Source organism: Trachypithecus francoisi, unplaced genomic scaffold (assembly GCF_009764315.1).
Source record: "Trachypithecus francoisi isolate TF-2019V2 unplaced genomic scaffold, Tfra_2.0 Lachesis_group0, whole genome shotgun sequence".
Lineage (NCBI taxonomy): Eukaryota > Metazoa > Chordata > Mammalia > Primates > Cercopithecidae > Trachypithecus > Trachypithecus francoisi.
The window spans coordinates 72,067,649-72,095,274 of record NW_022681453.1 but is presented as its reverse complement, the minus strand read 5'-3'; the positions used below and the strand labels follow the sequence as shown (position 1 = coordinate 72,095,274).

The 27,626-nt window shown below is 36.4% G+C and overlaps 1 long non-coding RNA gene and 1 other non-coding gene across 2 annotated transcripts in view; one reads left to right on the top strand and one right to left on the bottom strand.

Annotated features, from left to right (window-relative positions):
- LOC117083481 overlaps positions 1 to 13,762 on the top strand; it is a 32,415-nt gene extending 18,653 nt beyond the window's left edge. The window contains exons 2-5 of the long non-coding RNA XR_004437102.1: positions 10,192 to 10,374; positions 10,568 to 10,674; positions 11,027 to 11,244; positions 12,798 to 13,762. This is a non-coding gene — a long non-coding RNA (uncharacterized LOC117083481). The remainder of the gene's footprint in view (positions 1 to 10,191; positions 10,375 to 10,567; positions 10,675 to 11,026; positions 11,245 to 12,797) is intronic.
- Positions 13,763 to 27,290: 13,528 nt separating this feature from the next.
- On the bottom strand, positions 27,291 to 27,406 carry LOC117084555. The gene has a single exon (XR_004437489.1). It is a non-coding gene; the product is annotated as a U5 spliceosomal RNA (small nuclear RNA).
- Positions 27,407 to 27,626: the final 220 nt, after the last annotated feature.

Sequence of the window (27,626 nt, the reverse complement as noted above, 5' to 3'; positions counted from 1 at the left end):
GCCATTTTAGGCTATCAGAACTTTAATTTTAAAGTTCAAGTTTCACATATTACCTTGAGAATTCTCTTCTCTTTTGAAGTTTAAGTGAATAATGCCAAAAGAGAATTTTGTTCCAAGATGGGAGACTGGAGGCAGTGTTAGCATGCCTCTCCCACTTAGAAAGAAAAAATAAAGTATAGAGATTTACATCATGAGCTTTTTTCCTTTAAGCAATGTGGAAACATAACAGAAAAACTAAAAGAAAACATAGAACCTTTGAAAGAAGCATCAGGCTGCAGCCTACACCATGAGCCAGGTGAAAAATTGTAAGTCCCCAGAGTGTGAGATGGAGAGAGACTGCCTCCAGGATATACACCCCCACAGGGGAACCTGACAATCCAGGCCATGGGGGAAGGCCTTAACTCTATTCAGCAGTGGAGCTGATTTAGGGAGCAGGAGTGTGAAGACCCTTGTGGGCATTGCTAGTCTCCAGCATGGACTCTGGGAAGCCATCCCTGATTCTATCTCACAGGAAACCTCATGGAATTCTGCTAGCTAATTCATGTAGCAGTAGCAGGTTGACAGGAGCTCCAAACCGAAACAGGGAAATGAGTGGGAAATGTGCTGCAGCCACAAGCACAGGAGCTGGGATCCCTGGCTGTGTGGGCAGATAGGGAGAGGCATTGCCTGAAAGCTGTGATTGCTGTCTCCCATGGGGAAGGCTTATAGCCTGGGGCAGTTTTGAGTTCTGAGTATAGACTGCCGGGAACGAAGGCACCGAGTGTGTGAGACCTGCCTTGCTAAGTATGTGGGAGCTGGGTAGGGTTTACTGCTGCCTGTTATTCCCCACTGCCTGCATGAACTCTTCTGGGCAGCAAAGGCAGCTACACTTCTCCCTGGAACATTACCTCAGTGGCCAGAGACCTGATCCCCTGCAACCCCACAGGGGCCACTGCTTGCTACACACATGGAGAACCAGAGCACAGACCTACCTGACCCAGCCCACACTTGGCTTTGTCCCTCCACCTGCCCCAGTAGCTTAATACAAAAGAAAAAAAAAAAAATCAGGAGGCTCTATTGCCCCACACATCACCTGAGAACCCATAGTAACTCCCTGGGTAACATAAGGCAAGCACAAATCTCACCAATACTGTCAGAGTTGGCACTCCTTTGCAAGCATCACCTCCTGGTTGGAGGCCAACTGACACAATCCATTACAACATTTCCAGGTAGAATAACATGATACCCAGGAAGGAGAAAACTTTTGTATAACCTCACCTATCACCACTGCCTGCATCAGCCTGGTTAACCAGAGGTCCTGAGTCTCTCCATGTGAGTAGTTTATTACTACTAAAGCCAGTGTTTGTGAAAGTCAACATGCTCAGGCTATTTATAACCAAGGAATCTCACAGAGTCTATGTCACTCTCCTCCCACCCCCATGAGAGCTGGTGTTGGTACCCATTGCTGGGATACTTGAGGACAGGTCACTTCACATCAAGATTCCTTGCAGACATTCCCCAACACCAGCCAGGAGTGTGGCAGCCCCACTGGACAGCTAGACCCAGAGGACCTGCGGTATTCATAGTAATCTGGCACTGAGGGACTCCTAATCTTAGGGGAAGAGGGAGTGTATCACATCAAGGGAATACCCTGTGGGACAAAAGAATCCAGAAGGCAGGCTTGAGTCCCAGATCTTTTTTTCTGGTGGGAAGTTTCTTTCAGTAGAGGCAGAGTTTCAGTGCTGGGCTCAGTGAGGAAATTCTGCAGCTCTACCCCAACAAGTAGCCCTGGTCCTCATAAAGGGTCTTGTAGAAGAGGATTTATTTTCCCCCTCATCCACCACTGCAGACACAGCTGGGACTTCTCCCATGAGAGCTCAGCATGATTACTAAGCTATTGCAGGAGATACCAGAGAAAGGTGAAAACCAAAATAAAGAATTAAAAAAATACATTTCAGCATATGCATGAAAAACTTTCTAAAGTGATAGCTATTTTAAAGAAAAATCAATCTCAACTTCTGGAAATAAAGACACATTTCAGGATTTACAAAATGCAGAGGAGAGTTTTAATGGACTAGAACAAGTGGAAGAAAGAATTTCAGAGCTTGAAGACAAGGTCTTCAGATTAACGCAGTCCAACAAAAATAAAAAAGAATCATCAGAAATGAATAGTCTCCAAGCAATACAGGATTATGTAAAATGGCCAAACCTAAAAATAGTAGGTGTTCCTGAGGAAGAAGAAAAAGAAAAAAGTTTGAAAAACGTATTTGAGGATATAATTGAGGAAAATTTCCCTGACCTTGCTGGAGATGTAGATATCCAAATACAAGAAGCTCAAATAATTCCTATGAGATACATTGCAATAAGGACTTCATTAAGGCACATACTCATCAAGCTACCTAAAGTCAATGTGAAGGAAAGAATTCTAAGAGCAGTGAGACAAAAGCATCAGGTAACCTATGAAGGAAAACCTACCAGACTAATAGCAGACTTCTTAACAGAAACTTTTTAAGCCAGAAGGAACTGGGACTCTACCTTTAGCCTCCTTAAACAGAATAACTGTCAGTCAAAAATTTTGTATCCGGCAAAACTAAATTTCATACATGATGGAGAAATGAAGTCATTTTCAGACAAACAAGTGCTGGGGGAATTTGTCACTGCCAGATCAGCCCTACAAGAAGTGGTAAAAGGAATTCTAAATCTTGAAAAAAAAGGTCAATTGTTGCAGGAAGCCAGGGACCCCAAATGGAGGGACCAGTTGGTGCTGTGGCAGAGGAACATGAATTGTTAAGATTTCAAGAACATTTATCAGATACCAAAATTAATACTTTTATAATTTCTTATGCCTGTCTTTACTGCAATCTTTGAACATAAATTGTGAAGATTTCATGGACATTTATCAGCTCCCAAATAATATTTTTATAATTTCCTTTGCCTGTCTTTACTTTAATCTCTTAATCCTGTTATCTTCGAAAGCTGAGGATGTATGTCACCTCAGGACCCTGTGATGATTGCATTAACTGTACAAATTGATTGTAAAATATGTGTGTTTGAACAATATGAAATTGGTGCACCTTGAAAAAGAACAGAAAAACAGTGATTTTAGGGAACAAGGGAAGACAACCATAAGGTCTGACTGCCTACAGGGTTGGGCAGAATAGAGCCATATTTTTCTTCTTGCAGAGAGCCTATAAATGGATGTGCAAGTAGGAGAGATATCACTAAATTCTTCTCCTAGCAAGGAATATTAAATATTAAGACCCTAGGAAAAGAATTGCATTCCTGGGGGAAGGTCTATAAACAACCGCTCTGGGAGTGTCTATCTTATGTGGTTCAGATAAGGACTGAAATATGCCCCAGTCTCTTGCAATACCCTCAGGTTTATTAGGGTGGGGAAAAAATCCTGCCCTGGTGAATTTGATGTCAGACGGGTTTTCTGCTCTCAAACCCTGTTTTCTGTTAGGATGTTTATCAAGACAATATGTGTACAACTGAACACAGACCCTCATCAGTAATTCTAATTTTGCCCTTGCCTCGTGATCTTGCTTTGCCCTTTGACTTGTGATCTTTATTGGCCTCAGAAGCATGTGATCTTTGTGACCTACTCCCTGTTCATACACCCCCTCCCCTTTTGAAATCCCTAATAAAAACTTGCAGGTTTTGCAGCTCAGGGGCATCATAGTCCTACTGATATGTGATGTCGCCCCCAGAGCCCCAGCTGTAAAATTCCTCTGTTTGTACTCTTTCTCTTTATTTCTCAGACCGGCAGACACTTAGGGAAAACAGAAAGAACCTGCATTGAAATATTGGGAGCGGGTGTCCCCGATAGTTCATATGCATCAGAATAGAGTATCTTGAAAGCATAAAACATATACAGCCATTAAAATAATAACACAATAAAGAAAACAAAGTATCTAGGTAAACATTATCACAATGACTGTAATGGTGCCTCACATCTCAATATTAATACTCAACACAAATGGCCTAAATGCTCCGCATAAAAGATACAGATTGGAAGAGTGGATGAAAAATTAGAAACCAATTATCTTCTGTCTTCAAGAGATTCATTTAACATGTAAGAATTAATATAAACTCAATGTAAAAGCAAGGAATATCTTGGAAACAAAATAAGCAGGAGTAGCTATTCTTATATCATATAAAACAGACCTTAAGGCAACAACAGTAAAAATAATAATAATAATACAAGGAATGTCATTATATAATGAGAAAAGGATCAATCCAACAAGAATATGTTTCAATCCAAAATTTACATGCACCTAATACTGGAGCTCCTAGATTTATAAAGTAAGTACTATTCGACCTAAGAAATGAGATAGCAACACAATAATAGTGGGAGACTTCAACACTCCACTGAAAGCATTAGACAGATCATTGAGAATGTCAACAAAGAAACAATGGACTTTATACTATACTCTAGAACAAATAGATCTAACAGATATTTACAAAATATTCTACCAAAGGACTGCAGAATATACATTATTCTCATCAGCACATAGAACATTCTTGAGGATAGATCATAGGACAGGCCAAAAAAGAAATCTTAATAAATGTTAAAAAAAAATCAAAATCATATCAAGTATCTGCTTATACCACAATGAGAAAAAAGTAGAAATCAACTCCAAAAGGAACTCTCAAAACGATACAAATACATGGAAATAATCGGCTTCTGGATGATTTGAGGTTTAACAATGGCATTGAGATGAAAATTTAAAAAATTTACAATAGTGACACAAGTTATCAAAACCTCTGGGATACAGCAAAAGCAGTGCTAAGAGGAAAGTTTATAGCACTAAATGCCTACATAAAAAAGTCTGAAAGATCAAAAATTGGCAATCTAATGTTACATCTCATGAAACTAGAGGAACAAACTAAACCAAAGCTAGCAGAAGAAAATAACAAAGATCAGAAGCGAGCTAACTGAAATTGAAACAAAAATACAAAAATCAATGAAACAAAAAGTTGATTATTTGAAAAGATAAACAAAATGGATAGACCATTAGCTAGCTTAACAAAGAAGGGAGAAGATTCAAATAAACTCAATTAGAAATGAAGCTGGAGACATTACAACCAATACCACAAAAATGAAAAGATTAATCAAGACTATTATGAACACCTCTATGCACACAAACTAGAAAACTTAGAGGAAATGGATAAATTCCTGGAAATATAAAACCCTACTAGATTAAATCAGGAAGAAATAGAAACCCTGACAGACCAATAACAAGCAGTAAGGTCAAGTCAGTAATTAAAAAAAAAATGCCAACTAAAAAATGCCGATGGCCAGATGAATTCACAGCTGAATTCTACCAGACATTCAAAGAAGAACTGGTACCAATATTACTGAAACTATTCCAGAAGATTGAGAAAGACAGAATCCTCCCTAATTCATTTTTAGGACGCCAGTATTACCCTGACACCAAAATCAGGGAAGGGCTTAACAAAAAAAGAAAACTATAGGTCAATATCCCTAATAAACATAGATGCAAAAATCTTCAACAAAATACTAGCTAATCCAATCAAATAGCACCTCAAAAAGATAATCCTTTATGATTAAGTAAATTTCATTTCAGAAATGAAGGGATGGTTTAACATATGCAAGTCAATAAATGTGTCCATGATACATCACATAAACAGAATTAAAAACTAAAACCATATGATCATCTCAATAGACACAAAAAGACATTCAATAAAATCCAGAATCCTTTCATAACAAAACTTCTCGATAAACTAGGAATACAAGGGACTTAAAATAATAAAAGCCATATATGACAAACCCACAGATAAAATCACACTGAATGGAAAGGCTGAAAGCATTAACCCTGAGAACTGAAGCAAGACAAAGATGCCCACTTTCATCATTTCTATTCAGCATAGTGCTGGAAGTTTTAGCCAAGGCAATCAGGCAAGAGAAGGAAATAAAGGGCATCCAAACTGGAAAGGAGAAACTCAACTAACTATCACTACTCACCAATTATATGATTGTATACCCGGAAAACCCTAAAGAGTACTCCAAAAGACCCCTAGGTTCGATAAACAAGTTCCATAAGGTCTCGGGTTACAACATCAATGTGTCACTAGCACTGCTAGCCACCAACAATGACCAAGCTGAGAATCAAATCAAGGACTCAATCCCTTTTACAACAGCTACAAAAAAATAAATAAAATAACTAGGAATATACTTAACCAAGGAGATGAAAAAGCTCTACAAAGAGAACCACAAAAGACTACTAAAAACTTAATTTGTGCAGCAGCAATAGAAGAAAGAAAACACTACTAAAAATACATGATATAAATGATGAATTGATGGGTGCTGACGAGTTGATGGGTGCAGCACACCAACATGGCATAAGTATACATAAGTAACAAACCTGCACGTTATGCACATGTACCCTAGAACTTAAAGTATAATAAATAAATAAAAAAAAGAAATTGAACAAGACACAAATGAAACACACCCCATGTTTATGAATTGACAGAATATCATGAAACTGACTTTGATGCCCAAAGCAATTTACAAATTCAATGCAACTCCTATCAAAATACCAACATCATTTTACACAGAAACAGGAAATAAGGCAATCCTAAAATTCATATGGAACCAAAAAAGAGCCCCAAATAGCCAAACCAATCTAAGCAAAAAGAAATTTGGAGGTATCACATTACCTGGACTTCAAATTATACTACAAGGCTATAGCTACTAGAACAGCATGGTACTCGTATAAAAATAGACACGTAGACCAAAGGAACAAAAGCCAAAACCATATGATCACCTCAATAGACACGGAACAAATATTAAAGAAAATGGAACAGAATAGAGAACCTATAAATAAAGCCAAATATTTACAACCAACTGATCTTCAGCAAAGCATTAAAAAAAATTGGGGAAAGAACACCCTATTTAATAAATGGTACTGGGAAAACTGTATAGCTACATGTAGAAGAATGAAACTGGATCCCTATCTCTTACCTTATACAAAAATAAACTCTACATGGATTTAAGACTTAAATCTAAAACCTGAAACTGTAAAAATTCTAGAAGATAACCTGGGAAAAACTCTTCTGGAAGTTGGCCTAGGCAAAGAATTTGTGACTGAGACCCCAAAAACAAAAGCAACTAAAACAAAAATAAACAAATGGGACCTAATTAAACTAAAAAGCTTCTATACAGCAAAAGAAATAATCATAAGAATAAATAGACAACCCACAGAATGGGAGAAAATATTTGCAAGCTTTGAATTTGACAATGGACTAGATATCCCAAATCTACAAGGAACTCAAAGAAAATCAGCAAGAAAAAAACAAATAGCCCCATCAAAATGTAGACAAACGACATGAATAGACATTTCTCAAAAGAAAATGTACAAATGGACAAAATCTATATGAAAGAATGCTGAATGTCACTCATAATCAGGGAAATGAAAATTAAAACCACAATGAGGTACCATCTTACTCCTGCAAGAATGGCCATTATTAAAAAGTCAAAAAGCAATAGATATTGGCATGGATGTGGTGAAAAGGGACCACTTATAGACTGCTGGTGGGAATGTAAATTAGTACGATCTCTATGGAAAACAATATGGAGATTTCTTAAAGAACTAAAAGTAAATCTATCATTCAATTCAGCAATCCCACTACTGAGTACCTACCCAAAGGAAAAGAAGTCACTATATTAGAAAGAGACTTGCATATGTATGTTTATTGCAGAACAATTTACAGTTGCAAAGATGGAACCAACCTAAATGTCCATCAATCAATGAGAAATAAAGAAAATGTTGTATGTATAAACAATGGAATATTCCAGCCATAAATATGTATGAAGTAATGTATTTTGCAGCAACATAGATGGAGCTGGTGGCCATTATTCTAAGTGAAAAAAACTAAATGCTGTATGTTCTCCTTTATAAGTGGGAGCTAAACTATAGGTATGCAAAGGCATACTGAGTAGTATGGAGACTCATAAGGGGAGTCTCATGAGGGATAAAAATCAAAATATTGTGTACAATGTACACTACCTGGGTGACAGGTGCACTAAAATCTCAGACCTCACCACTATATAATTCATCCATCTAACCAAAAGCCACTTATACCCCAACAGCTATTGAAATTTTAAAAATTTAAAATAACTTTAGGGTAGCCTTAAAAAATACCAAAAGAACCATTAACTGCTTCAATATCAATATATTCCTTGGTCTAATTATAGGAAGAAATAATGAGGTAAAACTTCAGTAATTTAGGTTTTCCTTGCTTCTAGAAGCTCCTTTTGGCACCATCATTTGTTCATAAATTTAAGCCTTTCCCTTCTACATTATTTTTTTCTCTCTTCAAATACAGTTCTTGGCTGGGTGTAGTGGTTCACGCCTGTAATCCCAGCACTTTGGGAGGTTGAGGAAGGAGGACTGCTTGAGCCCAGGAGTTTGGGAGGAACCTGTGCAACACGGCGAGACTCCATCTCTAATTGAATTTTTTTTTTAATTCTTCCATTGAATATTAACCAAGGTTGTGAGACAATGTCTCAACTTGTACAAGCTACAGGAAACACATAAACACAATCACACACACATACTCTAAAGCATATTAACTTTTATCTCAGAATGAATACATATTATAATCATATAATTGACATTACTCTGTTTAGTTTTTACATATTTCATGCTATTATAAGAACTGCATATGCATTATCTTGTGTAATCTTAGTCATAAACAGGGATTATTATTCCCATTTTACAGATTAGGCGATTGAGGATAAGGCCATATAAACTTGCCCAAAGTCGTGTGCGTATACATGGTAGGACTACAGTTACAACACAGTTATGCCTGACCAAGTATTAGGCATTTTTCTAGTTTCTAGGAGCTTTTTTCACAAAGTAAGTGTCCAAAAAAATCCTTGTTGAACCACTGAATGCTGAAGCAGTAGAAAAGCAACAAAAATGCTATATTGTGAAATAAACTCCTGGAAAAGCTTAGCAACCAGACTTTGAAAGAGCGGTTACAACAGAATCCCTTGTGATGAGGCCTATATAGGTTTGTGAAAGACCCTGAAGCAGCTTTGCAGAAACTGCACCAAACATGTAGCAGTGAATTCTGAAGAGGTTTTGAACACATTTTTATTGCCACAGAAAATGAAATCGAATTTTTAGTCATAATTCATCTAATAAAGCAATCCAAGTTTTTGCTCTATGGAGACTTTGGGGGAAAGAAGAATAAAAGTGTCACAGACGCCACCTGTACAAAACTTCAAGGCTTTGACCAAAATGTAATGCCATTGTTTGGTATGAGGCACTGGGGTACCAAATTCCAAGGACTATGTGTACAATTCTCTCAAGTTACTTTACGCTTTCAAAAGACATCTGGATCACATTTTAGTATTCCCTCACTGTCACTGGCTTAACACACACATGCACTTCTACCTGGAAATTTTCAAAGCTCTATAAATAAATGTACCGTTGGTTCTATACCTTTGCTCTTCAAAGTGTTTTCCACAGACTGGCAGTATTCACATCATCTGGGAGACTGTGAGAAATGCAGATGCTCAGGCCTCACCCCCAAACTACTGAATCAGAATCCGCATTTTAACATGAGCCCCCAGTAATTCACGCAGACAGTCAAGCTTGGGAAACACTGACCTGTAGAAGGATCTGACAAAGGCTTTTCCTGCAGGTGCTAAAGCACAGAGTAATGAGCTACCCAGAGGAACATCTACAGTCATTTCAGCCATGTGCTGATTTCACTGATGGTCAGCAATTCAGTTTCATGTGAGACTGAACCAGGGTCCTACAACCTTCTTTCACTTACTGTGACAACGCAGTGTCCAAGCACACTTTGGATGTTCAGTGATGGTGGGTTCACTTACAGCGCTTAAGTCCTTGATTTGCATCATGAAAACACACCCATTGTATTCTTTCAGATGCCTACCTTCTCTAGGAAGATATTTCTGTCCCATTCTAAAGAATTAACATATGTGAATCAAAGCGCTAATTTATTTAAGTCATAGTGCTACAGTTTGCTTATATAGCTTACATTGCTTTGTATTTATCTCAACTTGATTAGATCCTTTGAAATTGGGCTTTGTAATGTACCATTATTTAAGAGGAGGAGGGGAGAGATGGAGAAAAGTAAGTATTGGAGGGAATTTAGAATCAAGTCTACTTTGACCTTCATTTCTTATTTTATGTTTTTATTTTTTTCCTGAAGAAAAACTATGCTTGGATTTCCCCTAATTACATGAGGATTCCAAACCTTTGTTCCTGATGGAAAATCAAACTGCGGGAGCTGGGGTCATGTTTGAAAATGAAAAATAAGCAAATCCTGCTCCACTGTGAGTGGGAGTTGGTCCAGCAGATTTGCAATCAGTCCCCATCTCAGGACTTCAGTAAGGTATGTGAACACTACCACAGCTGTGCACATCTTGGGGTAGAGAAAGAAGGACTAAGCACTTTCTGTTTGCCTCCTGTGGCCTTTGTTTCATTTAGGTTCCTGTCCTATAAGCTTCACTTCGCAACCCAAGGGTAGGGAAAAGACATTCAAAGTGGAATTTGCTCAGAACCACAGCATTTCTCCTCATTTTTAGGTCACAACTGAAATTGGGTTTTAATGTGAAATTTGCCTTAGGCTCAGCAGATGGTTCTCAAACATCACAAGCAACAGTTTGCCTTCTGTACACTGATGTGGCTATAAGTAAGTATAACATTTCAAGGGGACAAATGTTGTGTCCTAACCTGCCCTTTTTCTCTGTCTCCTGTTCCTCTCATTTTTTGTTTGTTTGTTTATATTATTTGGTGCTGCAACATACTTTGCTGCATTCAGCCCATACCAATCATACGTGATTATGACAGGTGAGTGTGGTTGGAAGAAAAAAAGGAAACATCTATGCTAGACTTAGTGGGCTCAGATCATATGCTGATTTTTCTCTTTCTTTAAAAATAAATTTCCTTTAAAAATTTGGAGTGAAAAGGTAAGCAAATTGTATAGTGGATTTATTTACTTGAGTGACGTTCCTGATAATTCTCATCTTTAAATCTTCCTGCAGCTGCACTCCCAAACTTTCCGTACATCAATATTAATGTTCCGGGCTCCTGGCAGTAGCTAGTAGAGGTGGCATTTCATAATTCAGATGTAAAAATTAAAAGCCAAGTGCTAGAGGCGGTATACAGTAGCAGAGTACATCCATCCAATTGCTGATTGAAAGCCCTTCAGAAAGCCAGCCTTTCCCAGCCCTCCCTTAGCAAGGGAATGCAACATTACCAGGTAAATAATGGTGGCCCCAAAATTCACTCTCCTTCCTTATTTGAAGAAAAAGTAACTATAAAGGGCATAGTAAGTTTCCAGAAATATTTCAGAGCTGTAATGACTCAAACTTTGAGAACCTTCAATCAGATCTCCAGTCATTGCACATGGGGATAGGGCTTGGCAAGTTCCACCTGAAAACAAAGTTTGAGCAAGAGATGCATGAGATTAGTTAGGTGCAGCTTTAGGCAGCAGGGAGTTAACTTCACCAGCTAGTCCAGCAGTTTGCCTCTGATTCCTATAGGTAGATAACTCCACGGAAAAAAAGTCTCACAATCCCGCTCACTAGTCATCTGTGCTAAGGTCTTAAAGCTTTTGTGAAAAATCTGTCCGTTAATGTTATATGTTGTAGGGAACCCAGATCCTCAATTCTCTGCAGAGAGAAAGACTACCTCATCATTATTCTCTTCATATTATTCTTTTCTTCCCTCAAAATGAAGTAGACATTTGTGTTTGAGAGATGCAGGAATTGGAAAGAGTATAAGAATAATTTAATTAAAATGAAAAGAAATGCTTATTAAATAAAAATAATTTAAAAAGACAATCCATCATAAATTCAACACTATGAGTCTATGCAGTGAAAGAAAGAAAGCCACACCCAATGTTATCAGCATGTCTTACTAGAGTTATTGCCTTTCTCCAGTGATCTGATATTATTGTAGGGTGGAAACAAAATTAAAAGAAGGCAGAAAAAAGAAAAAAGTGTTCTGTCTTTAACTTCCTTATTTCTCCTAGCATTTTTTGTCTGTTGCTTGTTTGGGTGTTGCAGTTGTTTTATTTTAATATTTGCTTGTCTCTTTTAAAGGCGAGAAAGTGGTCTCGTATTAATTCTAGCCAAGGTTCTATTTCTTGACCACTTCTTGACATTATTTAAGATGGAAGTCTTAAGTCTCCTTCAAAAACATAGTTACTTTCTACAGAAACTGTTTGCTAATGGCTACATCCAAATATTTATTAGAGAACTGATTGTGTGAGAAATTTTCCATAGTTACTTAAAAGCCTTTATTTTAAATGAGGCTTTTTTTTTTTTTTTTTTTTTCTAAAAAAGGATACGGCCGTAACAGGTGTTCTACAATTTTTTTTTCATTACTCCTAAAATATGTAAGCAGCTCTTGCTTGCTATTCACTTGATTCTGGTAATTTCTGTCCTAATCATGGCTAAAGTGATTTTTCTAAAGAACCAAAGCATGAATTGCTTTTTGTCTTTGTCTTCTGTTTTATTTTCTTTTTAAAAACGTTGCAAATGTGGTTTTATTTCCTATGACTCCAAGGCCTTAAGCAACTTGTTTGTGAGGCCAAACAATTTCTGAGGGACAGCATACAGACAAATTTTCATAAGTTACAATAATTCCAAAGCTTGAAAAAAATAAAATGTAAAAGAAAGATGAAAACAGCCTGTTCATTAGCCTGTTTCATGTCTAGACGGAGACTATCATTAAATTTTAGTTGCTTTATATTTTGCAGGGCAGGTCTCTCAGTTTAAAAAACAAACACTTTCTAACCTGTCTTTTCAGCTTCTCATGAATAAGAATCCAGGGACCTAAGAAGCTTATAATCACTGCAGGCAGTGTTTGTGCTAACCGAAGTATGGCAAGGAGGCCAATTCAGTGAAGCACTGCAAATATTTTTGTGGCTCAAAGAAGCAAGGGGATGTCCCTGGTTGGGAGCAAGTCTGTAAAACAAGATGAACAAAAGACTGTACGAAGCTTCAGGAAATAAAATGGAAGATGAGTAGGTGAAAGGGGAGATACAAAGAGTTTGAATTCCAACTTGGATATAGATTCTATGTGAAGAGAGTTCAAAATGCATTCAGAGATGAAACCCTTTCATAGTTTTTGCAAAGGACAATAAAATAACTTTACACTTCAAACATCCTAAGAGATGCTCCTACTCATGTCCATGTCAGATTCTGGCCTCCTTCCACCACTTACCCTGTCCTATCCGATGCACCTTCATAGTCTTCAGACACCACAACGGACTGCTCACCACCTGCATATGCTTACATATGTGAAGGCAGAGAAGAGAAATTTTGCTGACTCTTGCAGAAATGAAGAGGAGAGTAAAACAACAAAGCTATGCTTACTGGGATTGTACTTACTGAGATTAATCTGTATAGCTATGCAATTTATTTTTTATTCATTTGATTTTTTTTGAGTGTGATGATTTTCAGTGCACAATTCACATTATTTGATTAGCTCAATAAAAATTGCCCTGATTTTAGAGTAAGTATCAACATGGAATCTAAAGGGTGGTATCTAGTTTTCTTTGGCTCCAGTGAGCATATTTGTCTTCCACAACGAAATAAGGCAATGGTAATGTACTGGTCTCCTGAGTTCACTTGTTTAAATAATTTCCTCTCACCTTCTCATGCAAGGCGTCAAAGAGCACAACAGGCAGCTGCCACTTTGGGGACCTCTTTAGTATTGCTGCCATTTCTCTTCAGTATGCACAGCCATCATCTTTCCTTCGACCTCCTGAAGGTGCACTCAATGTTATTACAGTCTCGCCACAATAGTAGTCAAAGTGTTTGCTGTGGTTCAGTGAAATCTGGGAATGTTTCATCATCCACATAGATACCAGGGAGACTGGCAAAAACATGCCATAGATTTCTTGGCTGTAAAAGATTAAATAAAAGTAGGCTCCAGTGATACAGCTGGCTTTCCAAAATAATGGGGACTATGTTCTTTGCCAAACAGTCTGATTTCTAGGTCCACAAAGAAATTCGTATCCGAATTTGCATTATAGCCCCATGGAAACAGTTTGGGGTTCTAGAAAGAGAGTGCGTTAGGTCAGAGAATAAGCAACAATTGGCTTACCAAAATACAAGTCTTTCCCAATAGTCAGGAAAATGTAGAATAAATTTTCCTGTGATAAAGTGCTAGATGTGCTTTCACTGTTGTTTGGCATAATTGTAATTCTAAGCATGCCTCAAGTCAAAATAGAACATGTAAATTCTTCAAAAATTATGCAGTAACTCCAAGCAGCAGGCTGTTGAGCATTAGGGTTCTAGAGCCAGGAAGACTTGACCTCAAGTCCCAGTCTTAACATTTACAAACTTGGTGACTTTGGACAAGTTAATAGACCTCTCTTGGTGTCAGTTTTCTCTTATATAAATGGAAATAATTGTAATTCCTGTCAATGTTGTTGTGAGGATCAAGTAATATCATTCCTAACACAACATTTCATGGTTCTTTGACATTTAGTAATTGCTGAGATAAACAGTAGCAGGAATTAGCTAGAAAGTGTCTTATATTTTCCAGTATTTAGCTGAAATCCCTAAAAGCTGTAGCTAAAAATCTGCCTTAAGCCCTATTACTTTAATTCAATATTGAACAAATAATGAAGGGGCAGAAAAGCATGTCAATGATAATTATCTTAAAAAGATATTTGTTCATCTTTGAACTTCATACTTGATGATTTTCACCATAGAACAATGAATTCACTTCAACCATCTATCCAACAAATCTGTATTGAGAAATATTCCTGTTTATAAGACAAAACAATAGGATCCCTTTCCTGTGTGTTCCATGCCTAGTATCTGACATATCACATATGAAATAGAATCCATATCCATAAAAATCTCCATGTGCACTAAAGCTAACTGAAACCAGTCATTTCATTTTGATTTCTAGGATCTTCAGGAAATAAAATATGTGTATTTTCAAGAAATGAATGACCTTGGAAATATCAAGTATTTCCAACGATAAAATAGACATTTATGAGTCAAATGATAAAGGTCATGTAACAGTAAATTCTACACAACATTCTCTGTTTACTGTAATCTGAAGAACTCTGCAAAAGGTAGAATCATTAATACAGTAATTTCTACACTGAGCTTTCCGGAGCACTAGAATTTCAAAAGGAGGTGACTTGGGAATTGGAGTTGAGCAGGGGAGGCTCTGGGTCCCTTATCCCCACTTAATTCAAAGAAGCTCATCCTCATAACTGTTTTATATACTAGGTTCTATTTTTTTTCTTTTAAAAAAGAGTTCAGCTGATTAAAAAAAGAAAAATTTTTGAAAACCACATTAAGAAAGTTCAATTCAGTGACTTTTTTTCTTTAACTTTTTCAAAGCCTACCTGTCACAAAATTTACAACAGTTTAATATTTCAGCATTGTGTCAAAGGCTGCTCTAAAGTTAACATTAAAGCCTAACCAGCATACAACATTCATCTTGTCTCCTTGTTCTGCCCAGGAATCGTTGTATTTACATATTCTGGGCGAGGCCAAGGAATTGCCCATCTTACAGAGGCATGCACTGTACTTGAAAACAAATCCAGTAACCACATTAGTGTGTGTGTGTTTACACCATTGGAAGAAAGAGGGTAAAATGCACATATAAAACATTACATATATTTTTTAAGGTTTCTTTTTTGCTTCAAATTTTTTAGCTTAAGTAGATCTTCATAATGACTTTATAAAAATACCTATAAATAACTATAAAAATCCCTATAAATATCTATAAAAATCCCTAATACTGTTGCAAAGATATAAGTACAAGTTCTCTATTACCTCTCTCTAGGCTTTATTCATTCATTCCCTCATTATCCACATAATAAACTTTGCAGAGTTCCCATCACATTCTAGAGACTGCAGAATGAAGAAATGAATAGGCAACATGTAGAAATAGAGCACAGGCTTTGGGATAAGAGCAGTCATCGTGGGAGTCTCATTTCAGCAATTATGAATTATGTGCACTTTAAGATGTGACTTATTCTCACCAAATATCTTTAGTCATCTGAAATAGGGCTTATGAATATTGTCGTCATAGAGTTTTGATGATTAGATGTGGAAATATATTTTCAGTAATTTACGTCCATTACTTAGCACAAAATAATAACTAGTAAGGATTATTTGTTCTTTGAAAGACTGTTTAAGGCCATGAAATACAACCATATCTCTGCTCCAACCCATGAAGGAATACCCAGGTGGCAGTGTATTGGTGAAACTACATATTTGGAAAAAGGCCTTGAAGCAGTCTCCATTGCTTTCAACTTCTTAGGGAAAATTGTGCTTTCTCCAAGCACTTAGTAAATTAATAAAACTCTAACTTGGTTTAGAAACATATTTAGTATAAATTGGCCTTTATTATAGAAACGAGTGCCATGTGAACCCAGGTGTAAAGCAGAGACGGTTCCAAAATGCTCTACAAACATGCTTTCTAAAAGTGATAATATGAAAGATTAATCTAAATTGATACTTTCCCCAGTACAGGAGCAATTCCCTGGGAGTGACTTAGGAATTTTAGGCATCATCATCAGGATAAGAGCTAACACACTGAAGCAATAATGACTAAATGGTTCCCTGAGTTATTAATGCAATTTCTAAAAGGGCCTAGCTCATTATGAGGATATGGCTATCAAACAAGGGAAATTTGGCTCCATAATACTTGCACATGTTGCATATTTTTAATGATTAGGGCCCAAAAAGCTGCGAATGCATTTGGCTTACTGTTTGGGCTTGTCTGGTGTATGTTTTCTATTGCTGCAACTTCTATTCTGCTAACAAGTTACCAGAAACATAGTAGCTTAAAACAATACACATTATGTTAGTGTTCTGTAGGGCAGAAATCTAATATAGGGCATCACTACGCTAAACTCAAGGTATTGACTAAGATGCATTTCATTCTGGAAACTCTGGGGGAGAATGTTGCCCTCACTCCTTGGCTCTTGCCTCCTTGCTGCACCTTCAAGACCGGTGATGTTGCCTATCTCTGGTCTTTCTTCCTTTGTCACATTTTTCTCTGACTGCATCCAGAAAAAAATTTTCTACTTTTAGAGATGCGTGTAATTAGATCAGGCCTACCAGAATAACCCAGGGGGGTTTGAACCATAATCACATCTGCAAAATCTCTTTTGCCATCTAACATAACATGTTTATGAATTCTAGGGTATGGGACATGCACATCTTTGGAGAGTCATCTTTCTGCCTACCACATATGGCACTAGGGAAACTGGGTTATTATAGAGAGTATTAAATGACATATGGCTACAGGCCTTCTGAATGTCCCATTGTGTACATCCCTTAAGGAAGATGTGAATGTTTCAGGAAACTCTCCCACTCGGCATATCTTGTTAAATTTCCCTACATCTGTAAATGAACCAGTCAGACTAAATGATCACTAGATACTCTTCTAGCTTCAAAGGCTGGGGTCCCCTAAGTCTATATAGACAAAACTTCATGCACTGTTCCATGACAAATTTTGATGATTCAGATTTTAAGGCAAATTAAAGACTCACAAAAAGCAAAATAGGAAAAGAACAGAAAAAGTACTATTTAGATTACATGGATTACCCAGTCTTATGTTCTATATACTGGCCAGTCCCCACATGCAGTACTGTGTTCCTTTGGCCACTTTTTAAAGCAACCGCTGACACACAGGAAAGAGCCTACAGGATAGCAGTCAGGATTTTATTACCATCTCTTTGATTTGAGATATAGTGGAAGGAGCAACAAAAGTTAACTGAGAGAACTGAAATTGCAAAATAGAATAAAGAAGGGGATGTGATATCTGTCTTTAAATAATTGTGCTTATTGAAGAAAAGTGAATTTTATTCTGTGATGCTCTAGAGAGCCAAGGTTGGATCAGTGGGTGGAAAGCACGAGAAGTTTTAACATAAGATGAAACTTTCAAATCGTAAGACTTGGAGCAAAATGAAAGCAGCTGTTTGTGGGGGCAGCCACAAATTACACCACGTATGATTAGACCGTGTGATGTTGGGCTAGAAATACTGGAGAAGCAATTCCTCCACCGGTGCAAGCTTTATCTAGTAGTCTTAAAGGTACTCCCCTACCTCCAAATTGCTAGAAATTTTATGAATCTGATTATTATAGAGACATTATTTCCATTTCAATAAAAAGTAGATTAAGAAGATAATTATGCAAGATGTTTGACTGACATTATACATAAGAAAGTCATTTCTACTAAGCAAGGTTAGACAGATTTGGAAATACGCTAAGTTCCTGGAAGAAAGAGTTGGCGTTACATCATTCTTAAGGAGGTGGACTACAGCCACAGAAGCTCCACTACAGGGCTGCTCATGAAATTCCCTTTGAAAAAAAAAAAAAGCAAGCTCAAATACTTAAAAAAAAAGGTGGGGGAATCTACTGGCATAGGGTAATAATGAGACAAAAAGTAGAAAATTGGAAATGCAAGAAATGTAAAATATTGTCCCATAGTTCACAGCTTTATTTACTAGATGGGTAGTTTTTAACTTGTATATATTTCTACATATATTTATGTCTTGTCATGCCATCCATCCTTGAGTACAGCTTTCTGGCATGGCATGGTGGAGATGGAAAACATGCATTTTTAACATTTAACCTGTAACCATACTGTATTTCAAGAAACTCCATAGACATGTCTTGTGGAAGCCTGAGGCTTCCTGCAACTTAGATAAAAACTTGCTGCTCCAGAAAATACTGCCTTTAGCTAAGTTCATTTTAGCAATTCCTACGTGAATCATAGCCAGTAACAATAAACTTTTGCAACTTTTTAAAATAAAAAGTTCACACACACACACAAAAAATGACAAACTGGCAGGAGGGGAAAATAAAATATTAATCTTTTGGATAAATAAAGGACTCTAAGACATTGATTAAAAAAGGCTTACAATTCAATTTTTTTAAAAAATCAGCAAAGACCACATATACAGGCAATTAATAAAAGGAAAACACAAATCACATTTAAATATATGAAGATGACAAATCTTACCTTCCTTAAGCCTATCAAATTGGCAAAATCAAAAAATGTGGTAACAGTATTGATGAATTTGTAGAAATAGACATTCTCATATATTCTTATATGCTCTTTTATTGAAGACTCTCTGATAATATTATCAAAATTACAAATAAATATTCTTTGATGAAGTAATCTTAATTTAGAGAATGTATCCTACAGATATACAAGCATACACAAAAAGACTTATGTATAAGTTTACTCACTGCACTTATTTATAATAACACAAGATTGTAAACTAAACAGAGTTGCTAAACACATATGGAAATCCATATAATGAAATAATATGTAGCTTCAAAATCAATGCAACAGCATTTCACCCACTGATATAAGATCTCTAGAAAATCTTTCAGATTAAAAAAATGAGACGCAAATCATTATGCAGAACATTCTACTTTTTATGTAAAATGTATAAAATGATATGCATTCATGTCTGTTTTTATATGCACCAAGAAAAGTCAAAAGTATACACACAAATGAATAAAAATGAGTATTTATGATTCAGTAGATGGTGGCAGGGATGGAGAAACAGTTATTTTATTGTATCACATTTTATACCACATGAATCCATTGCCTTTTCAAAAATAAAATTTTAAAAATAATTAAATTGACAATTTCTGACAAGCTGAGGAGATTCAATAACTATTTACTTTTTTAAAGTAGCCTGTTTCTTTAAAAAAAAAAAAAAGGTTGAGACCAATGAGAATAAGATTGTATTAAAAATAATGAAAACATAAATTCATGTTGGTGAATGAGAAATATATCATCCTCCTCAATTAATATAGATTAAGTGATTAATTTTTAAATTCAATTCTGAACTTTCAGATAAGCAGGAAAAAGGAAAAATATCAAGTTATATAATTCTTGTTATCTGATAAAACACAGCCTACCATATTTTTCACAATGAATTAAAATTTCCACAACCTACTACATTTTCTAGAGATGGAAAAAAAACCCACAACTTTTATAAAAGTTTAAGAAAGTTTTTATCTTTGAAATTTGCAGTAATTTCAACAGTCTACAGATTATGCAGAAGCACGAGTCATATAAAACAAGTATTAGCTATTTGAACTTCCTAAAACGGGTCATTTTAAGTAGTAAAAATAGCTAATATTTATGTAATTCTCACCATAAGCTAGGAAGTGTTAAGTGTGTTTTGTAAATGTGTGTGTTACCTGCACAGCAACCATAAGAGCCAGTCACTTAATATCCCTTTATGCAAATGAGGAAACTGAGGCTTAACGGGTAACTTAATCAAATGTACACACCTTTTAAGTAAATAAGGTGAAGGCAAGCCCACGGGCAGCCTCCAGAGGCAAGGCTCCTAGCCACCACACAATGCTGACACTCCTCCAGCAATAAAAAAGTGGGCAGTCTATTTATTGCATAACTTAAGAATGTCTGCATTAGAAGAAACAGAGGTTAAGGTAATAAACTTTCTCATAACCAGTATAAGCTTGGAATCTGTATTTTAGTAAGTTCTCTGTATATTCTGAAATAGCTGGTATAAAGTCCAGTGTTGAGAATGGTTGCCTTAGACTTCCTTCCATGAACATATCACTCAACTGGAGTTCTGAAAGGAGCCAAATAGCAGTCACTTCAAGGACACATTGCCACAAGAGCCTGGTGTGCTGCTATTTTCTGTTGTTGAGGAAAGAACGATCCATATGCTTTGGCTACCACATTCTCAGTTGGCAAGGTCAACATTCTATTTTTAAAAGTTTTGAAGGCTGACTTCATTCAGCTGGAGGGTCAGCTCAACAACTGTTTTCCTCTGTTGACCTCGCACTGTGATAGATTTGTGCAGTATAGTGAAGACACAATCTTTGTCCTTGAGAAGGTAGAGAGTTGTCAAGTTGGGCAGATGAGATTTACATACTTTGAAACAATTGAAGAACAACAAAAGACTGCATAATGAAGGGCCAGATTGTGTGATATGGCTCAGTTAGTTATGAGAACTCAGGTAAGGAATATGATGAAGCCTAGCGAGAGAAGGCTTTGCAAAGCTCCGTTAGCCCTGAATGTTAACAGAGGAAGAAGAAGATAACATTGAGGAAATAAAATAACTTCAGAAAATGCTGAGAGATAAACATGGTATTTTCAGCAGTTTCAAGGAGTCAACAGAGTGTTCATATTAGTTTATTCATGCATTATTTTATTCTTGTTTTGGTAGCCCACTACATGCATATGCTCTGCTAAGAATCCAGAATACAAAGAGGTGTAAGATAGGGTCCTTATTGTCTGAAGATGAAGAGTTTACTTTTAGCTGCAATAGGATTTGTATATGTTGAGAATGGAGATGATGTTTATGATAGAGGAATAATGGGAGCAAAGGCAGTAAAGCTCACAAAGTGAACAAGGAATGGTAATTGTGGATTAAAATGCAAAAGGGATCTGATAAAAGAAACTGCAGAATGAGGCTGCATAGGTGTTTTGTTTCATGTTGTGAGGAGTAATAAATACCATAATTCAACATTATTATGACTATTAAGAAATATAATGAGGGCAAAGGAGAGATAGTCAATGTCAGTTGAAATAATTTGGAAATAATCCTTTGGAGTATGGAAATAACTAAAGGAACAATATAAAAGCAACATTCTTAAAGATTAAACTGGAGAATGTAAGTACAAGGAACAAAATACAGGATAGAGTGTAGCCTGGGAAGATGTCTAGGAGGCATCAGAAAGAGCCGGGACTAATGTAGAAAGGAGACTACAGTTAACAGAATTGGGAAGAGATCCTCTAGGATGAATAATCTATGAGACTTGTGACTGATCTGATAAACATTAAGAATTGAATTGCCTCCAATTCATTCCCAGGTACTCAAGACTAGTTTTTATTCAACTTTCTGTGTAGGACAAAAATAAGGAAGTCTTTCTGCAAGTAAAATAGTGAGTTCAATCTTACACATCAAGGGCACATGCACACAGGGTGAGATTCCATCGTCAGTATGAATATTTGTCTATATCTGTATTAATTACCTTATGAAAGCTACATCTCACACTTGCACCTTGCACTTAGTTTTCCATTTTCTACATCTCATGGTTCACCAGAGTACCTTTTAATCTTTAAAGATAAAGTAAAATTGAAAGTGAAATTCTTTGTTTTTTAACGTTCTAAACTACAATGAGTCAAATCCAGGAGGGAGATTTAAGTGGGTTGGATGAAAAAATCTCCCAAAGTGATCACATCTAGAAGCATTTCTCAGGAAAGAGTAAAGACCTGATGGATGGTCCAACCCTCTGTGCAGGGTTTGAAATAAGAAGCACATGTTAACTAAAGTGCCTGGGAATGTGATTCTTAATAACAAGACCAGGTGACTGCTAACAAGTCCAGGTGAGAAAAGTAAACAAGCTGTGAATCAAACCCAGTTTACCTATTGAATTAAGAACTTGTTCCCGAAGAACCAGACAGAAAATCCTAAATGGGTCAAAAGCAAAGCAGGAATTTTAGACACTTTGAGATTACCTCACAAAATAAAGGCTGGTATCACAGTGAATTCCATTTTCTGAAGGCTAAAGAAAGCACTGTGGGCCAGAAAGTGCTATTCCCTTCCCTTTCCAAACCAAGACCCACAGGAGCCGCTAGAAGTGAATGTAGAAAGTGAAACAAGTGGAGGAATAGCATTACTTTTCTGAATTAATGGAGAATATTCAAAATCCCCATGGGTCCCGGCAATCATTCCAGTTTAACACTGAGACTAAGACAAAAGAACTTAAAGCTTAAGTCGGTGTAGTTAGGTCAGACAAAAGCTTCAGTGCAGATAGGAGCTTGGCTTCTTGTGGCCAGGCCACTGCCAGCCGGTCTGGGGTCAACTTTAAAACTTAAACAGCTATTATCTGAAAATGTGCCTGTTTCTTTATGTTTGTCCTTTCACTTGGGGCTTTGTTTTGTTTTCCTTTTACTTTTCTAATAAACTTCCCCTTGAAAATGTTCCACCTTGTGATTAGAAAGCTGGAGGGCACAGACAGGGTGGTGGCAGCTGCCATCTCAGCTGGATAACATTCCCTCCCGTTCTTTTTCCCTAGCAGCTGATGAGGCTGAGGCTGAAACAGACAAGAGGTGAAACCCCTGGAGGAGAGACAGACAGCTGTGATCACTAGTTTCTTCCTGCCTGAGGTGTTCTCTCACTGTAAGGCAACAGTACCTATTTAATGTTAGGTATAATACATATAATATTTTGTGTTAAAGACTAAGAAACTGTGCAGTATCCACTGATAATTTCACTAGTGATGAATTGAACACTGCAGTTTCTTAGTCTTTAACACAAAACAAGTATTGCTTTTGAACTTGTATTCAAATAATCTGCACCTAAAATAGAGATATTACATATAAACTACATATAAATGATATTGCTAGAATAATGTGTTCTAACATAACATTTTGCCTCAAGCAAATTGCATTCCAGCATATTTATTTCCAATTTCAAGTCATGCTGGGAAGGAATATACATCCCTAGGCACTCTATAACCCCAAGCACAATGCATACAGAGAAAGCCCTGAAAGTAGTACTCAGTTTCTTCCATTCATCTGTTGTGCAGTGTTGTTATGTGCCTTTATGCAAGTCAGAAGTAGCTAGATTTCAGTGTTAGCACCGGGATTATAGGTAAAGTTATTTCTGCATGTTGGTTGGATGGGGTTTTTGTTGAGCCAACTTTCCCCTGATCTCAATGCAAGTGTTGCCTGAGAAAAGGTGGTAGAATTAAGCCTCATAGTTTACAAAACACTTGGACTGTTTTTTTCTTTAAATCAAATATATTCACGTCCTATTTCATACTGCTGTGACTCTTCCATGCACTAAACTATTATTGACTTTGGAGGTAATGTGGGACATGGAAAAGATGGGGAAAATCCGAAGCAAATTGAAGATCTAGCCAATATCATTATGCTTGAAAGAGCAAATGCTAATGCCTTTTTTAAGAGCAGAGTCTAATGCATGTCTTGACTATTTGCTCCACTGAGAAATTGAATATTGAGAAATCAATCTTGTAGCTTTACATGAGCTGAGGTTTATGGAATGGGACTGAGCCAAGCTGATATTGCCTGATTTATTTTGCATATAACCTTTTTAATCCTACAAATATGAAATGCAATAGTGAAAGTATTCACTGTTCAATAAAGACTTCTATTGCTTAGAGAAATAGTCAATAAACATCATAGTCTTCCTGAGCCAAGATATTATCATTAAAGCCTCTTGAGACTCAGGCTGCCCACACAACCTTTTGGCATAGCTTCTTAATCACAAAATGCCCAATAAAAAAATTAGACTATATATCAATACAATCAATAAAAACACCATGTCATTGTATATGTCATTCCCTTGCTGTAGGAGGCGACATTAGCATGATTTTTTGGATGGTATAAATGGTAAAGGGGTTCAAGGAAGAATATAAGAACATGCCATCTGAAAATGAAATCAGCATCTTCACTGGGACTCAGCAAGAGAAATGGGATTTTGTGATACCACATGTATCCTTCTCAAGAGGGAACATTACAAAACACCAAAGGGCTTGACAATTATGAGCAGTAGCTCTGTTGTTCAGAAAACTATACAGATCCCTCCATAAAACGTGTAACTAACTCATAAACATGACCCTTTTCTGGGAGCTTCATGTCTATAGGAGAGCCGGACAAACTCAAGGGACACCACATACCACATAGAGTGTTTCCTTGGCTTTCAGGATATGTGGCTATAATTAGAGGTAAGCCCAAGCATATACCAGCCTATGAGGTGTAATTGTGACAATTACTGAAGAAACTATCATTAACTGAAAGTTTTTGTGAAGGCTATGTGTTCTGGGTAGAGTTTTGAATGAAAAGAACCATAGCTTACAATAAAGAGAACATGTCGGAGTAGAGGAATTAAACATGTGGAAGGTCAAAGTCAAGGATGATAAATTCAGAGTTGGAGGACAGCTAATAGATGGGAGATGAAAACTAAAAGAGGTAAGAAGGAGAAATTAGTAGAGGGCCTGCCTGGAAGCTTAATTAAATTAATAAATCAAACTAATAACTCTAAATATTTGTTAATAATAAATTAAACTAATAACTCAAAACATTTGATAAATAATTATCAAATACACATTATAGTCTATCATATTAACAAAAATCATTCTCATTTATTGAATCCATGTCATTTCTCAAGCAATGTGTAAATTGTTGTGCACATATTATCTCTTTTGACCATTTCAACACTGAAATAGCATTACTTTTATTTACAGAATAGCAAACTGCATTCAGGGAAATTAAATAACTTCCTAAGGCATTTTGGTTTGATTAAAATAAACAATGAAGAAATGTAAAGCTATTACTAGAGAGTGACAACAAATCAAAGACTGTAGAGGAAGATGCCCTGTTGTCACATTTGGGCTAGATCAGAGGAGCGCAAGAGGCTTGATAAAAGAAGCTTCTAGTAGTTCAAACATGAAGTGAATGTTGTGCACTGTACCTGGAAAGGCATATTCTGAGAAACTGCAGGGCAAAAACAGCAAGGGCATTGAACCACTAGTCTAAGCAACAGTTAAAGCTTATAAACTGGTCCATAACTCACCATACAGGATGTTTGCTCTAAAAATCCTATAGCATAATGGGTCAAGGCACAGGTTCAGAAGTAAGCTCTCCCAGGCTTGAGTTTTGTCTCTTCCCAATGCAAAGTTTGACATCTTTGGCAAGTTATTGGGTTTCTCTAATTCTTAGTTTTCTCCTTGTAAAATATTTATTATCATTCATAGCCCTATCTCATGGTACTGTTATAAAAATTAGATCTTTCATGTAAAATGCAGAACACAGGGCTGATTCAGATAAAATGTATTGATAAATGTCAGATATCATTGATATACTATAAACTCAAATCCTCCTCTCCTTTCTAAATATTTGTGCCTAGAGAAACACACTGTCCATTCTTCCCTCCCGCTCTAAATTCAGTGTCTTTCACAAGTTTTTGTATATGTAGCTACTCTGGTGTGCAAAAATAAAAAGTATGCAAAACATTTTGTAAATCACAAGAAGAAAAAACTTACAACATGATCATGTGTGAGTACATATGCACACATGTACACATGCATGCACATACACATTTCAAGAAAATATAATTAATGCCATAAGAATTGATATTCTATTCTAATCCATTCTCTTTTATTTCTTTCATTTCAAAAATAATGGTTGTGACTCACCAAACTGACTTTATGACTCACCCATGGGTGTCAATCACAGTTTGAAAAACATTTCTAAATTTCTCCATGGCTTAAGCAAGATTATTACAGAGTTGTGAATCTGCATCTCATTGCCTAGCCCCTCATAGATTTTTTTTTTTTAATTTTACTTAGGCATTATGCTATTATACTACTTTGAGGGGCATTATAAAAATCAGTCTCATGACAAGAAATAACTAGTGTTGTTGAATATATGGAAAAAGGAAACCCTTGTACACTATTGGTGACAATGTAAATTGGTATAGCCATTATGGAAAACAATATGAAGTTCCTCAAAAAAACTTAAACATAGAGCTACCAGATGATCTAAGAGTTTCACTTCTGGGTGTAGATCTAAAGGAATTAAGTTACTATTTTGAAGAGATATCTGCACATGCCCATGTTCATTGTAGCATTGTTCACAATAGACAAGATATAGGAACGATCTAAGTGTCCATCCATGAATGAACTTTTAAATATAGTATAATGACACAGTAAAATATTATTCAAACAGGTTCATCCATGCTGCCATTTGCAACAACGTGGATGAACCTGGAAAGAATTATGCAAAGTAAAATAACCCGAAAAGAGAAAGACAAACTATGACATCACTTATATGTGGAATAATAGTATATTTTTAAAAAGTTAAACTCACAGAAACAAAGTAAAATGATGGTTACTAATGGTTGGTGCATGGGGGAGATTAGGAGATGTTAGTCAAAGAGTCCATACTTTCAGTTTCTGAGGATGTAATGTTTAATATGGTGGCTACAGTTAACACTACAGTTAACCATCAAACAACAGAAATTAGAACTCTGTAGGTTCATGTACACATGGAGTTTTAAAAATTATTATTATTATTATTTTTTGAGACAGAGTCTTGCTCTGTTACCCAGGCTGGAGTGCAGTGGTGCGATCTTGGCTCACTGCAACCTCCACCTCCTGGGCTCAAGTGATTCTCCTCCCTCAGCCTTCTGAGGTGCCCACCACCATGCCCAGCTATTTTTTTGTATTTTTTAGTAGAGATGGGGTTTCACCATGTTGGACAGACTGGTCTAATTTTTAACACTCATAATTTATCCTCATGAAACACAAGGCCTCAAAAATTGGATAAAGACTCATAACCGTTCCTCCCCACAGAAATCTTTAGTAAAAGGCAAAAGATTTACATGATCTGAAGAGAAACCAGAGTTATGCATGGATTTTTTAAAATAAATATACCAAATTATTTTTTGGAAATTTACAACAATTTGAAAAAACCTGCAGGGTAACCATGGACCCTGAGTAATAAGACCAATCCCTGCTCTTCTTCCTCCTCCTCAGCCTACTGAATACGCAAACCATGAGGATGAAGATCCTCATGATGATCAACTTCCAGTTAGTGAACAACAAATATATATATATAAATATATAT